Here is a 17,290-nt window from a genome sequence, read left to right as displayed (position 1 = left end):
GGTTAAGGTTACCCAGAGAACTGTCCTCCTTAATGATGAGGAAATTTTAAAAACTAAATGTAATCAAATACTCTACATGGCTAATATTGGAACGTTGTGTGGTCACTCAGTAATCACCTAACAAATAATTTTGATAAAAGGAGAAAAATTGAAATTTGTGCACAAAACTGAGTTTCAAACTAATCACACAGATGAAGAAATCAAAAAATTACAAAAAATTACAGTTAAAAGCACTCTATGATAACATAAAGACCAGAAGAAGAAGCTAAACTCTTTGAAACCAGACTCCTCACAGAAGAGGAAATTGGGAGTTGGAGCAACAATGAAGAGTCTGTTCCTTTTTTTATATGCCTTTCGAAACACTTTGAAATGTCCAGCTCCATATAAGTGCAATGTTGATTTATTTAATTCAATTAAAATTAATTAAAAATAATATTTAGTAGCATTAATGTTCTAGGTGTCATAAAGATAGGTAAACATGATATTCAAAATAAGATAATAATGATTGGTAGATTTACTTAAATATTTACCTAATTATGTATTAGGTAGGGAATTCATTTCTTTATATGAATCATCTCATTTTTTAACCTTCATGATAGTACTCAGATGAATCAGGTATTGCAGTTTCTATTCTGTAGGCAATTAAATCGAACTTACCAATTTTCCACAGCTTAAACATCTTCCAAGTACCAGAAGTTACATCCAAGACACACTAAGTCTTAATATAAGTCAAACTCTGCAAGAAATTAGGGTTATACATGGTGATTACTGAATGAACATACAGCTTACAGGTTCTTCCTAAAATTTATTTCTACCTTTAACCTGAAGTTCCTATTTTAGACCAAGGTCTAGTCATACTAGAAGATTATTAACTGGCAAATTTATTCTTACAAATCACAAAAGGAGAATAATAAGCTATTGACAAGGTTAATGAATTATTATTTTTATAGTTCTTTAAAACTAAATATAGTTAGTCATTTAAATTTGCATCCAACCTAGGCGGTGTTCCTTGATATCATAAGCAAATAACAAGATACATCAACAAATGCAAATACGACTTTCTAAACCTTCTTTGCTCCTAGAGTTTTAACCATCAGTTGAAAGCACAACAATCATTGTCTTGCAGGTTAATTGTCTGTAAGTGCTTTTGAGACATGTCTCATGACATTAATTAATTAGCTGCGCTAATTCACTCAATTTCTTTTGTCACAACAAGTGTTAAAGTAACTGTCATGTAATGAATGTCATCAAATTAAACTAAACTCAAAACCAAATATATAAATATATATATAAAATTTTGTCTGCAAAATTCCTGCTTTTTCATGAGAACAGCAATGCTGAGGAGTCACCATCCTGGAAAAATATTTAGATAGAAATATCTATGCTGTATAGTTACCCTGTATTTTACTAGAGTGATTCTAATTTAACACTAGAGGAGAATTCAGTGTGATAATATTAAAACTAACTCTGAGTAAGGATGTGCCATAGACAGTTTGAAGTACTGTACTCATCTTAACTGATTTTAATCTCATAGTGACTCTACATGTAGCTTTATTATTATTTTTCTCACATTACAGATGAAGATACTGAAAATCAAGCAACTTCACTAAGGCTGCACAACTAGTTAGCGGCCAGAGCTAGGATTCACACCTTGGCACTCTGGCTCTAGTACTGTGCCCTCAAAGTGCCTCTCAGGAAAAATGAAAAGCTGTGAAATTGGGCATTTGTATTTGTCTTTGGGGAACACATTGTAAATCGAGGATCCTTAGTCCTTTGACTCTCTGGGCCTCCATTTCTTCATCTTAAAAATTGGGTTAATAATGATACTTAGAGGACTAAATGACATTATATGTGTAAACAATTTGCAAACACTTAAATAATATAAATACTATTTACTTCTAAGGGAAGCAAATTCCCATGACTGATGTTTTTCAAGACACAGGTTACAAACTAAAATGTAGAATGGCAGAAGCAGCAGGAATGTGTTCCTAACTTGTGACCCCTGTGATTCCACAGAGCTGAACAGAAGACTCTTTTTAAATTAGGGACAATTGAATGACAGCGTGCACTGTGGTGGGGATTGCGGAGTGCGGTGAGGCACATCAATAAGCTCACCTATGAGCAATAGAAATTGAGAACTTGGAGAGGCCATGAGATTTTCAGGCTTAATAGGACAAATGTAATTAACTGAATATTAAGTCTTCTTTCCCACAGGACTGCAGTGGAGATGGGCCTTTAACAGAATAGCATAATTCAGTCAATAATCACACTAAAGTGGTGAGTAGAATTCAAAATTGAAGGCTGCAATGAGATGCACCAGAGAATGTGTTCTCCTGGATGCTGTGCTCATTCTGTTGGCCTGAGAATTATTTAGTGATTTTTTTTCATGACCCACAAAAATTCTTAAACTTAGGAATTACAGGTTTTGAAAGTCCTCGGTGGCTATACACCTTATAATGAAATACAGTTCTTTCAAGGTCAGGAGAAAAATCTGTGTGTACCAAGATCATTGACTTCCAGCTGCATTTTAAATCAAAGAAAAACATTAAAATCGCAAATATTACTTGAATAAAGTGTTAGCCTTTTTAATAACTGAAAACTCAAATTTACTTACTCAGTTAATTAGTAGCTGGCACATCAAATGATATATGATGCCAGAAATGGTACAAAACAGAACATTAAAAAAAATTCTTATAAGTAGGTAGGGAAAGCTTTTTAAGCAAATAAAAATTAGTAAGATTTTGCAGTTGCACTGGGGTTCAAAGTATGTCAAAATTTAATCTGATTTTCACAGACAATTATGTTAACTCTTCAGATTCATAACCATTGATGGATAAATTTCTCGTGCTTACACTGTTTAAGACTTCAATTGCTAATTAAGCATCAAGGAGAGAATTAGAATAAAGTTCAATACTTCATTTTTGCCTCAATATATGATGTATTCAAGGTTCATAAATGAGATAATATATTTTGTTAAATTTTTAGAACTTTGCAAACTTGATTCTTCACACACACACACACACACATTGATATATATTTCAAATTCCTCAGTACTAAGAATATTAAAAATATCTTAAGGTTCTCTACATTTTAGTTTCACCAGAGTTTTCTCCAAAATGCAATGCTGAATTTGAAGAGAGAGAGAGAGAGAGAGAGAGAGAGAGAGAGAGAGAGAGAGAGAGAGAGAGAGAGAGAGAGAAAGAGAAGAAAAGAGAAAGAAAAGAATTTGCAAGAACAGATGGGAAACTAAGTAAGTTATGCTAAACTAGGCATTCAGGGGGAAGCTGGAGGCTTTAGGTATGCCAAAAACTACAGCAAAACAAAAATCCAACCTACAGAAATTGTGCCCCTGGAATACATGACACCTGCCTGCAGAACCTAAGTGTTCTTGCAATTACCAAAAGCATATTTTGGGAGGTTCTCACATTCATTTTTAACCATGTTCTGGAAAAAGTAAGGAATCACTCTTTGAGATCATTGTATAATGCCCTCAAAACCCCTGAAAGCAGTACATTCTTAAAGATGCAGCCCAGTTATTAAATGATCTTAATTTTGCTTTGTGAAAAATGAAAAAACTTGATTTCATTTCTTGGATAAGGCTTTGTAGATCTCTCTCATCAGTTTTTTGAATAAAAAGGAGGATTTCTTTGCAAACAAGCCTGTTTTGATCAATTTAAAATTCCAATTATGTATACACATTCTTTTTCATTTTTCCAGCCCAATTTTCTATGTGTGTGTGTGTGTGTGTGTGTGTGTGTGTGTGTGATTGTGACAGACTCTGCGTTTTCATTCTTCTTTGTCTCTCTTTGTGTCAATCATGTAAGAATAGGAGAGAATAAGCAGGCTTCCTTACATGTCTGACTAACACTTTTCATGCCTTTCTGGTTGTTGCTTCTCTTGTGGTGGATACTGATGCCATCAGTGTGGTTGCAAATGTTTTTCTACTAGAAAACATGTGGAGAATTTCAGGGTCTGGCAGGACCATACCTTCTTGACCTAACTTATGTGGGAAATTTTCTTGGGCTTGATCTCCTTCAAACACAACTTCCCTATGCTTTTCTTCCCTGTTATGTCTGGAGAGGGTGCTGATCTTCATAGGATGGCACATCATGAAGATATCTGTAGCTCACCACCTTCTTTATTCTTCAGCTTAGAATGTGAAATGCAGGCACATTTTCAAGTTAATCATGAGGGTGGGAGCTATTTTCTAGCATTCTTCTTAGTCCTGCTCTCTCTCCACATCCTGTTTTACCATAGCAGATAACTTATTAGACCTGCTATATTTAAAAAAAAAAAATTCACCAATAGTTGGAAACTGGTCTTCATTCCTTTTAGGCATCTCTTACCTTTATGAATTAAATTATTGGAACCTCCCTTTGCCTTTTTATCTTAGATGGAAATCAAATCCTCTATGCCTCCCATCAGTGACAAAAATGTCATATTAATTGAATTTGCTTTTTGTCTTTTAACTACAGACAACAAAGATAATCTTCTAACTCCTCAAACCCCAAGTTCTTTTATAGACAGGGAGCACTGACTAAATATGGAAAAAATCAGTCCCAGTATTACTGCTTTTATTAAAATAATCATTATTTCTTATCTTAGTACTTGTGATATTCTATGAGAGAATGCTTTGGTTACCCATTTAATTCCTCTACAACATGATCTTCGAGTTCCAAACAATCAATAGAGATAAAAGAGTCAATGTTAAGAGTCAAATTTTAAGATTTAATTTCTACCTCTATTTAAAAGCCCTATGTTTAGGAGAAATTAATTGAACTTTCTAACTTCAATCTCTTTGTCTACAAACTGATAAAAAACAATACATATTTTACAGGATTGCTAGAAATGTTAATATAAATGACTCACAGAGAACACAGTCAACATTTAACTACTGGCCATTTGTGTTGAAAATCTTTTTATACTTAGCATACGGTCCATTATATTCAAATATAATATTGAAATCTGTCTTACTCTTAATTCCTCAAGACAGATAGTATTTTCTACAGATAGTATTTCCTAGAAGTTGAGAAAATAAGTACTTTCTAAATTCCCACAGATGGTAAGTACAACAGTCAGGATTTTAAATTAGCTTGCTTTGAATTTTAAAACACATATATACATAAACACGAAACAAAGTAAAAGAAACCTGATATTTTCATTTCCATGACCTTGTATTCTGGGATGAAGTTCACTCCCTTCGATGACTCTGTACATCCCTGTTCTCAAAACTTTTGCATGGTAAATAACCCTTCCCTGATTTGACATTTCCCTAAAAACCACTCAGGGGCCTTCCCCTGCGCAGCAGTGACCATGTAAGATAATTCTAGTTTCCTTTCTCTCCTCCATGTCTCTGCCTGTGCCATTTTTTCTTCCTCTTAGGCTCATCTTTCATCTTCTCTTACCATTTACTGGGAGAATTTTTGTTCAATATTTATCTGGGAGTCGATCTCTGAATTCTTTGAAGGACCAACTTTGTGCACATCCTATGATTATATTATTTTTGTATTGTTGTTATAGTTGAGTTGGCTAATTGTTTTAAATGTATGATATGAAGTACAGTATGAAAAGTGATGGATGAATAACCAGGATTCCCACATTCTTATAACTACTAAATGCAAATTTTAGCTATTATTTTTCTAAAAGATGTGGTCTTCATTTTTGCCTCAGTTATTTCCTGATGAGTTGTATCCATCATCTGTAAACTTGCAGCTAGTGTCCATATTTTGAAATGTTTGAATAAGCTCTCATTTTGTTCTATAAAAAAAGTTTGCAGTTGAGAATAGAAAAATATAATTCAAATATGTTTTGATCCAAACTAAAAAGCTAATTTATCATCTATCTGTCCTCCTTCTCTCACAATTTGTAGATCATTCACTCCCTTCTACATTCCTCCTCCTTCCATACGTTAGTAAGAGAGATTTCTATTACATCTATATGAAATATACATATTTAAATATTATATATAGAACACAATCACTTTATGGCTAAACATTTTCTAATTGCAATAGAATCCTTAAATTAAATCTAGTGCTAATGTTATAACTGTCATGATCTTTTAAAAAGTGACATGTCAAAGAGCCCACATATTTTCTCAGTTTTCAACTAACACATTGGATAGTGCAGAGAATCAGTTTGTGATCCTATGATAGCAAAGTAAAATGAACTCTTGATTTCACATTATTTGAAGACAATTATCTTTCACTTTCATTTATTGTAATTTTGTTTTGCTAGAAAAAGTTAAAATTTCCCCAGAACCAGTGTGTAGTTTAAAAACAAAGAAATAAGCTTTTCAAGTCTACAATGAGTTACTGCTTTAAAAGTGAAAGTGTAGGTTGCAGTGTTTTTCAAACACTTTTTTAACATGAGGGTAATGAGGGTTAATGCATTACAATCCAGGACATTAGAGTTCTTTTTCAATTTCTCTAAATTTTGCAGCAATTCCCAAACTAATTAAAATATTAAACTTTCACTCTCAGAAGTCTGCAAAATCTGGGAAGATCTTGTTGCACAATAAATGTGTGAAAGGGTTCTGCTCCAAAATCCAGGAGAGTTTTTAAAAGGCAACCATACTCATGTTAAAATAGAAAGTATGATGTGTGAGTTGAAGGTACATAGTCATGAAGAAATACAAAAATTTCTAGAATGGAAATTATATATTTAAGGAGGATTTCAGGGAGAATATGCTGCAGGTTAATAACATTCAACTTGATTGAATTATTTACATGCATGCACAACCATCCCACAATGAAACCCACTATTCTGTATAACTAATGTACACCAATAAAAAAGTAGTTTTTGAGTCAGTGGGGCTTAAGTTTAAAGCTTGACTGTAACCCTTACTAAGTATGAATATGAGCAAGTCATGCAACTAATTTACCCTTATGAAAGTGGGGAATACACACAACTCATTGAGTTAATATAAGAATTTGTAAAGTGATATATGTAAAAAACACAGGATATGATCATATGCATAATAATTGTTCAAAAACACTTGTTAGTATTAGGTAGATCATATTGGACATTAGTAATACATTGGGAATTTCTTTTACCTTTTCAAAATGATTAGTAGAACTCCATTGAAAATGTTTTGTGTTAGCTTTCTATCACTGTGACAAAATATCGGAGAAACTAACTTAAAAGGAGGACAGATGTATCTGGGTTCACATTTCAGAAGGTTCAATCCATGCCTGAATGACTTCCTTGTGCTAGGCCTGTGGTAAGGCAGAACCTCATAGAGGGACATATGTGGAGCAAAGCAGCTCACCCTATAGCAACTAGGAAGCAAAGAGAGAGAGGGAAGTAGGGACCAAAGACACAGTATACTCTTCAAGGTCACACCCCAATGCTCTGTTCCCTCCAACTAGACCATGTCTCCTAATGTTTCCACCACTCCTCAGTAGCCAACTATGCTATGAATCTGTAAATGGATGAATCATTAAGGAAACCAGAATGCTCAGAACCAATCAATTCCCAAAGCCCTACCTCTGAGCACTGATGATTTGGGGATAAAACCTTCAACACATGAGTTTTTGGGGAGCATTTATTATCAAAATCATCATGCTCATTGACAAATACGTCACATAGGGATTACATAAGTGAATTATTATGTGCATATAATCCATAACCTATATTCACCCACTTATTATTTAAAAATATTATAATGTTCTCAAAATAAGGAATTACATAAAGCATTTATCATGATTTTATCACACTAATATTGTCAGACAATACAAAAATGAAATTTAATCTTATTGTGCTTCAAAATGTGAAGCAAATGTTAAATTTTATTTTATAAAAGAGAAAAATTGAAAGCGAAAAAACAATAATACATTCTGAAACACTGGGTTTCATTTGATCAAGTTCATATGACAAATGATAAATATAATTCAAAATAACAATGATTCAAGGGAGAAAAAAAATCATCCCACAATATATAAAAATGATTTGGTAGATTAAACTTTCTTTAAATCATACTACCCATAGCCAAACAATATAGAACAAACAAAAAGTGTCACCGGTAACAACTAAAATTATACTTAACATTTATCTTAAAATGTGTATAATTCTAAAATTACTGCTCAGTTAAAAACAAAACTAGTCATGAAAAAGTGGGTGATAACAAAACTGGAGTTTCTATTTTGTCCGTATATATTTTTGTTGCTCCCTTTATAGCAAATGTCCTAAATAGAATCATCAACACCTGTCAACTCCTCTTCCCCATGCTTCTTTAATTCCACATCAATTAGGATTTTGCTTTAACTGGTACACAGAAATTGCTTCCCTCAAGGTCACCAATGACCTTCCAGTTGCTGAATATAACTGCTTACATAAATCCTAATTTTATTATGAAAAGATATCACTCCTTGATTCACCATTTCTCCTGACTTCTATAATACACTTTAAATATTGTGTGATCTCACTTGATGTTGCTTCTCATTTTCCTTTGTCTTCATTTCTTTCAAAACACTTACTATCAGAATGCTCTGGCTTCCATTCATGGATTTCAACTCATCTCTACTCGTCCACAGACCCCTGATGGACTTTTCCAGTTGCACTCCATTAAATAAACCCATGTGTTCATAAATCTGAAACTTTTGTCTCTAGCTTAGACTTTCTGCTGATCTCTAATACCCTGCTTGACATTTACTTGATATCGCCAAATATACATTTATCAGGTAAATCAATATTTGTATATCTAATGTAAAAATCTGAATATTTCCCATTCTTTTCAAAGGAAATGTTTTTATCTTTCTTGATGCCATCCCATAATTCCAGCTGTGTATGTCAACAACTTTGAAAACCAACCTTGACTTCACCTTCAATCTATCAGGAAAACCTGGTCTTTTAAAATATTATGTTCAGAAGTAGGCCATCACACATAACCTATATTTTTACATTTCCTCATGAATTTCCATTTTGGGATTAGTGTAATAAATTTCTAATAGATCTTTCTTCCACTATACTTTCCCTCAGTCAATAGATTTTTTCTCAGAATAACAACCAGAGTTTTTCTATATGAAAGTTGAATCATAGTCCTCCTGTGTTCAAATCTTGGTATTGGTTCTCCACTAAATCATCACCTTACCAAGACCCCAAATGATCCACATGATACCAGCCCTCTTTTCTCTGTCTGTTCTTGTCTCCTACCATTTTAACCATCTTTAGTATATTCCAGCTGTCCTGATCTCTTTTCTATTAAGCAACACCATGTATATTTCCACAGGCTCACTTCTGCCAGCAAATGTTTTCTGCTGTCTAATTCCTTTATTCTCTTCAAATATTTTCTCATGTAGTATTTTTGCAAAAAAGATTTTCAATTTTTACAACGTTGTAGACTTTTTCAACTTACTTTCTTATAGTTATTAATCCACCCTTCATGGCTGGCTGTGAGAAAATATAGCTGAACTCCAGAAAATATTTTTTCCCTTTGCTGGCTAGCACGTATTAACCCTTGTTAGGAGAGAGCACTAGAGAGACATGGCAAGACAAGGGATTTTTCCAGTGTCTTCCCCAGTAGCATGGAGATTTTCTCCAGTGTCAGACTCCTGCAGCATGGGGATTTTCTCTACCACTGGGATCCTGTATAGAACACCATGATCATCTCAGCAGGATACAGAAACTTCTCCCGACATCACTGAGAAAACTATCCTAAAGATCAGATTCCAGTACTGTCTGTCACCACAGCATTTCAGGGGCTTCTATGCCATTCAATGCACCACAGCCATTACTCCTCAAACAAAATAGGATAACCATTTTACTATCTAAGTTACACATTTATGCTATTTTAAGATATTTTAAATTGGGAAATTAAACTTTTGTGATCAGAAAACAATATTCTTAAATATTTTTAAATATAGCTGTGGTGGGAAAAATTATATCTGCCTTTCCAGCTACTTTAAAAAAATTACCTACATAATTATATCCGATAGAGTCAGGAATTTCATTATACTTACAACAACTACCTTCTGACCAGCCAAACTATGTGTATTTGACAACATATGAAACTCTAACATTGACAATGTAGGATAACTAAAGAGTCCACTTGTTTATGACTCTGTTCACTAGTTTAGCAATTGATTATCTGACCACAAGGCCAAATGCAGGATTAGCAAAGAACGTAGGTTTAGCAATGAAAATTGTTTTTATGTCATTTAAATTGCAAATTATTTTAAAAAATAGAATAAAATCATTTTAAATGCTGTAAGAATGAAAAAAATAAAATAAAATCTCAGAAATCTGGAGAAAATGAAGGAGAGGGAGGAAGAAGGGTATGGCAAGAGGAGGAGAGAGAGCAATTGAGAGTGGCAGAAGGAACGGAGAATGGGGGGATGGAGACAAATACACTGAGCATGCTCTGCTTCCAATTACTTTATTTTCTCAAAATCAATGGCCCAGAGCTGAGAGCTAGATTTTTGCTGATGTGCTCAAAACCCAGTTGCCCAGTACTGCCAATGTTTTATATATAGTAGAAGCACATTTAATTGATAATAAAGCAGCAGTATTAAAGAGGCTTTAGCTCATATTTGACAATGAGAAAATATAGTACATTTTTATTGTAACTGCTATCAGACATTTAAATGGCCCTTCTATACACATTTATTCTAAATTTATTTTCTCTACAATTTGCAATGATGTCACTAGCCAGTCAGCAACCAGGAAAAAACAGGACACCATTTTTGGTAAATTGGGAATCTTTCATGATGGAAATGCTGCATCTAAAAATATATCTGCAACTGGCTGATTTATAGTGGTGCTGTTGGTTATTTACTATATGATCATTAAATAACTCTGTTGTAGCTTTGTGATTTACCAAGTGCTTTATGTAAAATTCTGGGTGGTTTAACATAGCTCTCTAAATTATTCCTCTCTTCTCTGTAGTTCCCAATGCTGACTCTGATTTATGATGTCAGATGGAAGATGAGATGCTTCCATATAAAAATATCTTTTATGAGTAGATATCTTGCAATAGCAGCAGTCTAGTCAATGAACAGTTCTCATTCAGGAGCTAAAATGCAGACAGGCATAGTCGAAGACCATGTGTGAAATTATTGGTCTCCACAATTGTTAGATCCCATCCATCTGCTACATCCAAGACCACCTTGAAATCTCAATGAATTTCTCTTCATTTTGAGAAACAATTTTGGGGAAAAAGAAATGGGTTCATACTAGGTCATAAATCAAGTTGATATTGTCTTGTTTTCTTCTACTCATTCAATTGTAATCATAGAGGCAAAATCTCTAGATTTGAAAGAACATATTCACCTGGTGTGTGTGATGGTTAATTTTAAGTGTCAATCTGACTGGATTCATGAATGTCCAGGTAGCTGCTAAAACCTTTTCTCTGGGAATGTCTGTGATAATGTTTCAATTCACATTTGAATTGGTGGACTGAGTAAAAAGCTTGCTCTAACCCATGTGTGTGGGCATGAGCCTATCCATTAAGGCCCTGAAGAGAAAGAAAAAGTAGAAGAAGGGTGAATATACCCTCACCTTCAGCTAGGTCACCCATCTTTGCCTGCTCTGGGACATTGTTCTTCTGGGCCCTGGGCCTTTGGGTGTCAAAGAAATGACACCATTAGATTTCTTGGGCTTGTGTACAGATGGCATATGGTGAGACCTCAACCTCCACTAGCAAGAGATTCTTCATTTCTGTAAAAAATTTTTTTCTGTATACAGTCATATATCATTTAATGACAAGAGTGTGTTGTGAGAAATGCATTGTTGGGCAATTTTGTGTTTGTGTAAATAATATATAGTGTATGTACAAAAACCAAGACGACGATTTTGTAACTAGGCAATATAATCTTTAGGGACCAACATTATATATGGGCTTCATCTTTGACTAAAATGTGGTCATGTTGCATTGATTGTAGTTTTTATATATCCTATTGTCTGTGTTTCTCTGGAGAATGACTAATATGTTATATTTTATTTGACGTTTTAGAGAATTCAGATGGTAAAATGTCAGCTATCTGACCAGTATATGCAGGATCAAAAATTTTGCATATTTATAATGGCAATGTTAAGTAGACAGTAATTACTCAGTTAATGCGATCAATCTAAGTATATAATAGATCCTGGTTGATTGAAAGTTTATTAACAATTAATAATGATACAATAGTCAGACTGGTTATGCAATATTAGTGAGCAATCATTTTTGTTTACTTAACTCAATTAACTGATACCAGGTTGAACCTATTCCTTTTACACATTTAAAGATATGAACAAAATTAATCAATTTGCATAATTTGAGGAAAAAAATAAAAAGCAATGAAGATAATTTATTTTATTCCAAGGTTTTGTTTGTTTGAAGTTTACAAATCAATAATCAGGTTCTGAGAGTTCTCTAGTTTCTCATATTTGGGAACCAGCATCCTGGTCCATATCCACTTGAAACTGAAGACTAATTTTTGCATATTTGTCACCTAGGTCTTTTAAGAATTATGTACCTTGTGGCTGGACTCAATTGAAAGACCCAGCAGAATGGATTTCTTGATGTTTTTCTGGCTACATGTTTGCACATACAAATCAACCAGTATTTTTATTGAATTTTGTAATCCAACTACCAAAAAATCAATAGTATTATTGGACATACTATCTGAGTGTCTAGAGTTACTATCAGGGTAGATGAAGCATTTCTTTAAAAATATATTTTATAGAAATGCAGATTTCTTTATGTTTCTTCAGATATGAAACTCTGTGAATTATGTCATTCAGTTTTGAATATTTGTAAAGGACAATGTTATGTCAAGAATTACACATTTTGTTTCATTAATATAGCTTTAAACAAACTGTATTATCTTCTCTTTCACTGTTCTGTTTTTCTTTTACTTTTTCTTCTTCTTTTTTAAATCCCTACTTATTTCACCTAAACATTGGTCTTTTCCACTCCCCAACTTCAGTTTTAATGCTGGAAATAGATTTCCTACCTTGATGAATGAGCTCTGCCAGAGCTTATATACTTTGATGCCCTAGCACCTCTTGGAGTAATAATGAGAACCGCTCCTTCCTAATAGGTATTGCTGTTAACTCTAGAGAGAAAAAAAGGATTTTACAAGATGATTTATTGACTACACAACATGATTCCCAAACTGATTTTCTGGCTGACAAGTAACAATAATATTACCAGTTGATATTAAACCTACGTAAATGGAAAGTTAATATAGGAAACTGATTTTTTAAAATATGTTTGTGCTGACATATCTAAAATGAAAAGATCTCTGTGCTATCTTAATGGATTGCAGGCTTGAAAATCAACTGCATGTACTATGAGTAGTCGAATTCCTGAAGGTTGTGATGGCTCACAGATAACCTTGAAAGAATAATTATCTTCAGGCCTATTCTATTTCTTGCCTTGATTTTTCTTATCCCAACAGACTCTGAAATTTGTGTTCCTATACCTGTGATAATGATATTTTATCAGAACAACATGAAATGCCATTTACCCTTCTACTAAATGTCTTGAACCACAGCCCAGTCTTCAGAAATAAAATTAATTCTGATCATCTTAAGCATGTTCTAAAAAAGATATTTTATTTCTGCTCCATAACATTGAAGAAAAATATGTTTCAACACTGACTGCACAATGTGTGTGGGTGAGTGTGTCCTACTTAATTCTGGCAATAGAACTCTGGGGTGGGGGTTATATATATACATATATATATGTGTGTGTGTGTATATATGTATTTATATATATATAGAGAGAGAGAGAGAAAGAGATACCAAGAAGAGAAATAATTTTTCTTAAACCTACAAAGTTATTAAATTTAGAATTAAATTCAGGGCCAGTCATATAACCTACAAAATACATACCTGTATTTTGATACAGGTATGAACAGTTTCTATTTATCATTATAATTGACTTATTGTGGTAAAAATTGTATTGGTTAAGAAAAACTATTTTATTTTGATTTCTGTGGAATTTACTAAGAAAAAAAATTCAAGAATGACTTTTCTACACCGATAAAAAAGATACAAAAAAGCATTTAAATAATACTCCATTTAGCAAAACTTCCTAGTGTTTTCTGAAGATACGAGTTTTAGTGGTTTATATATAATATATGCCATCCCATGACACCTGGTTGTACTTTTTCATCGAAAGATTTCATTGACATTAAACCATGATTAACATAAAAGATATCAACAAAGAAACACAGACTGTATGTAAACTCTTCATTTTATAGGAGAGACTTTGGATGCCTAGGTGAAGGGAACAATATGACTTTACATAAATAGTGAGAGGGAGGGCCAAGACTCGAAGTTATGCCTCCTGACTCCCTGCGTGGAATTCTTTGAACTTTACCAAGCTACTTTCTGATATTCGACTAGTTTTGGAAATTGTAGATTCTAAGGGATGTGAATCCAAAAGCTTGTGCATTTGGCTTTCCTTTTGTACATTTTATAATAGTTCAGTGGCTGTGGAGAAGGTAATCTACTTCTCAGTGTGCATGTTCTTTTACTACGGGCGATAATCTACTGAGTTCTGGAGTTCCCATAATATAAGCAACTCCCTTTGTGACTTTCAATTGCTGCAGGTTTGTAATGGTGCTTGGCACTTTAATAATTAGTCTACAGGGAGCTCTAATAGAGTAGGGCAACTGTTTTAATTAACTTAATCCCCAGAACATGAGTTGACCATTAGACATCAAATCACAGTTTAGCTCCAAGAGTATTTGAACTCTGAGGAAATCACATTTGTAACTACAGTGGGAATAACATTATCTTCTGTTATAAAACAATGCAGCTGCAACCGATTTGGCTTCACTGGCCTCTGACACTGTGGTAAATGGAAGCCATTATTTCCATTGGAATGAATGTATAATAGAAACGGCTCAAGAGTTTGGCTTTGGGTAGTGTAAAAGTGATGTGTGCTGGCCTAATTCATGAGAAGCAAAAGACAAATAGAAAGAAATAGTCATTTTAAAACATCCAGACTGCGTATTTTCAGCTGAGTAAAGAAATGAATTTGCAGAACCACTTAAAAAGCTAATTCGGCTCAAAAAGAACAATATTGCAATAAGGCATTTTATGCTCTGATAACTTACTTCTTATTACTTTTTTAAAGTATGGGACTATTTTAGTCACTCACTTACTTATTCAAGTACCCTTGCTCCATATAAACAATGTATAGGGGAAATAGTAGGTATAGAGATCATAAAGAAAAGCATTTGCAAACATAAATTGCAAGCTAAAATTTACAAAATATTTTCTCATTTTCAATAATAAATTATGTTCTAGCAATGAATTAAAGAGAATTTTCCATTGTAAACATCTATTACATAAGGTGAGATGTGAGACACTGAGGGTAGAAATTTATAAGACACAAAGTGATCTCCAAGGACTGGAGTAGACAGTTATGCTATGTGATGAAGTTGGATAATGGTGTTAATAGGGTGCCACGGGAGAAAATAAGAGGGAAACTCACCCAGTCATGGGAACTTAGAAGATTTCATAAATGACATGATGTTTGACCTAAAAGACAGAAGATTAAGAGGTTATAGTGATACCTACAGGTCTCTAAAGCTACTCCAGATGATATGAGTAGGCACAAGGAGCTAGTTTCAAGAGAAAATTTGTTTGGTTTCTAATCTTAAAGATATTTTTGTTGCTGGGATAGAAGGCATAAAGATGAAACTAAAGGAGTGATAATACCATGAAGAATAGTTGACATATTGCTAAGGAATTTTACTTAATCAAAAACCACATATAAAGTCACAGTAAAGGACATTAAGCAAGGAAACTTGTAAGGAATGAAAAAGGAAATAGAATGATATAGGTTAATACTATGTATTAAAAAGAGTAGATTAATGAGATAAATTTCTTTTAGTGTTAGGTTTTTGAAATTCAATGTGTATTTTAGCTTTTTTATACATATTAGTTAGACGTGGCACATTTCAGTTGTTCATTAATTATATGTTGTTAGTGTCTACCACACTGGGCATTACCACTCTAAGTCTTACCTTAAAAACCTCAAACCTGAGGGACCTACCTCAGTCCAATTCTTTCTGAGACTGGGTGGGTGGATCAATTTTCCTCATTCGGTATTAAATGAGCTGGCATGCTTGTCTGCAAATTATCACTAATAAAGATGATATAACAAAAGAATAACAAATAATAACAAAAGTAAAAAGTCAATGAAAGAGAGATAAATCAGCATTGCAAACACATTTTTAGGTAACTAGATAGATTGTTGTTCAAACCTTAAAATTAAAGAACATAATAAAGGGGCAGGTTTTATAGAGCTGGGGAATTTCTTACCTGCCATGGATAATTTTATAGTGTTTCCAGACTTTCAGATGCAGGTACTTACTACGTTGTTGAACATAGGATCTAAAGTTTTATCTTGCCACACTATATCCATGATATAGTGTCATATCCATGATATGACATTTGCTTTAACACATCTAGCTCAAAGTAATGTGTTTTCAATCTGAATCATAGTATGAACTCAAATCAAAGTATGAATTACAGAATTATAGCATATCAGATTTGAGAGGGACCTTAAAGTTATCAAATGCAAGATGCCTTAATTCATTCTTCAACACCTCAGAGAAGTCCTCATTTATAAATACATATTAGAATACCTCCAATGCATTATCAAGAAAATTTATTCCATTTTTGGGTATTTTCAATGTTGTTAAAAGTTACCTTAAGTTTCCTTTCATATACCCAAGAATTGCTTTCTGAACTACAAAACTGAGTCTATATTGCCTTTAAAACAAATATTTAAACTAAGGGCCATATATAGCAAGTTAATAGCTAACATCATACTGAACTGGGAAAAACCAAAAGCTTTTCCACTAAAATCAGGAAAAAGACAGTTCCCTCAATTCTTTTATCCAGGGTAGTAATCAGAGTCCTGGCCAGAGTAACTAGATAAAAAAAAATTTTAATTGCCCAAATCAGAAATGAGGAAGTTAAACTGTCTCTGTTTATAGAAGACAGAAGCTTATATGACTTCACTAAAAACTTTTAGAACCAGTAGACAAACTCAATAATTCAATACTCTAAAATCAGTTGAATTTCCAAATTCTAACAACAAAATATCAGAAAATAAAATTAAGAAACTAATTCCACTTTTATTAATATCCGAAAGAATAACATGCTTGCAATAAATTTTAAAAAGGAAATGAGATATCTTTATAAAGAAAAGTATGAAACATTGCTGAAATAAATTGAAGAACATGAAAGGAAAACATTTCTTATGTTCATGGATTGGAGAAATCAATATTGTTAAAATGTCCAAAATATTCACAGTGTTTTACAAATTCAAGACATTCCCCATTAA

This window comes from Sciurus carolinensis, chromosome 10, assembly GCF_902686445.1.
Source record: "Sciurus carolinensis chromosome 10, mSciCar1.2, whole genome shotgun sequence".
Classification (NCBI taxonomy): domain Eukaryota; kingdom Metazoa; phylum Chordata; class Mammalia; order Rodentia; family Sciuridae; genus Sciurus; species Sciurus carolinensis.
This window is presented reverse-complemented; position numbering follows the sequence as displayed.